This window comes from Apis dorsata, unplaced genomic scaffold (genome assembly GCF_000469605.1).
Source record: "Apis dorsata unplaced genomic scaffold, Apis dorsata 1.3 scaffold_113, whole genome shotgun sequence".
Lineage (NCBI taxonomy): Eukaryota > Metazoa > Arthropoda > Insecta > Hymenoptera > Apidae > Apis > Apis dorsata.
In genome coordinates this window covers 1,134,517-1,135,654 of record NW_006263408.1, presented here as the reverse complement: position 1 = coordinate 1,135,654, position 1,138 = coordinate 1,134,517, and the positions used below count along the sequence as shown (strand labels likewise).

At 27.6% G+C, this 1,138-nt stretch overlaps 1 long non-coding RNA gene across 1 annotated transcript in view; it reads left to right on the top strand.

The window, feature by feature from the left end:
• The window catches only part of LOC116185168, a 6,150-nt gene that overhangs the window by 465 nt on the left and 4,547 nt on the right, over window positions 1–1,138 (top strand). The gene's annotated exons all lie outside the window — the stretch shown is intronic.

Here is a 1,138-nt window from a genome sequence, read left to right as displayed (position 1 = left end):
TTTTTTTTTTTCTTTTTTTTTCCTCATTTGCATTTTTTCCTCTTTTTTTAAATCCTTTTCACAAAAGCCAGGTTTACTGATGATCATGCCTGCTTTTCTAGGTATTTCTGTCTTATAGATGCATTTTTTTTCTGTATGTAATATTCGCTCGCATCATTCTTATATGTTTTATTGTGTATATGTGAAATGATATGATGGCGCAGGTAACATACAAGTTCCATACTTATTAAATTTGTATTAAACTCGAGCGAAATCTAAATTATCGCATATGGAAGCGAGTTTAAATCGCACTCTAATTAATTTCATTGTAATTGGATTTATTTAAGAATAACTTGTTTTTTATTTTAAGTCTGCAAATTTATATAATGTGCAATAGATAATTTATTTATTTCCAGGCACGATCATATTAATAATTTTATATTATATATATTTAAAAAAATCTTGAAAACATTTTTTTTATATAATAAATTTTATCAATGATAATTATTTTATTATAATTCTTTAATCTATCACAAAAAAAAAATAATATTAAAATATAAATATAAAAAATTGTACTTGTGAGAATCTTTGCTTCTTAAATAGAAGTATTACTATTCGATTCTAAAAATATCAAACTTTTTTACTTTTCTTACAAAAACATCGTTTTTGTTTCGAGATTAATTAGAGGCGATCATTCTCGCGAAAAGTTTCGGTGTAGCGAAAATTCGACTAACATATACCTACATATACACATACATATAGTAATATATATCGTGCATATCTGGTTTAGTAAGTTAATTAATTATAGTTACGCGGATAACTTTTGTCACGTTGGTTTCGTTGTTCTTTTTTACCGTGTTTTCGAACATATGTAATTTTAAAATAACGCATGTTTCCTTTCTTTCTACATTTCTCTCTTCCTTAAACCATTTCTTTCTTTTATTGGTACTCGTTTGCTTATTGACAATGGATACCTATTACGATGAAAGGCGACAGTAATTGTTTTATCGCTGCGTTTAAGAGCGCCACGGTAGTTCAGCGTAGTTACGTTTAAGTAAGTATTTTGGTCCTCTTTAGAGTCTTCTAAACGTTTAATTATGTGATGAATAGAAATAGCAATCGGTCTCTCGTTGCTGCGAGAAGCGAAGGAAAATGAATT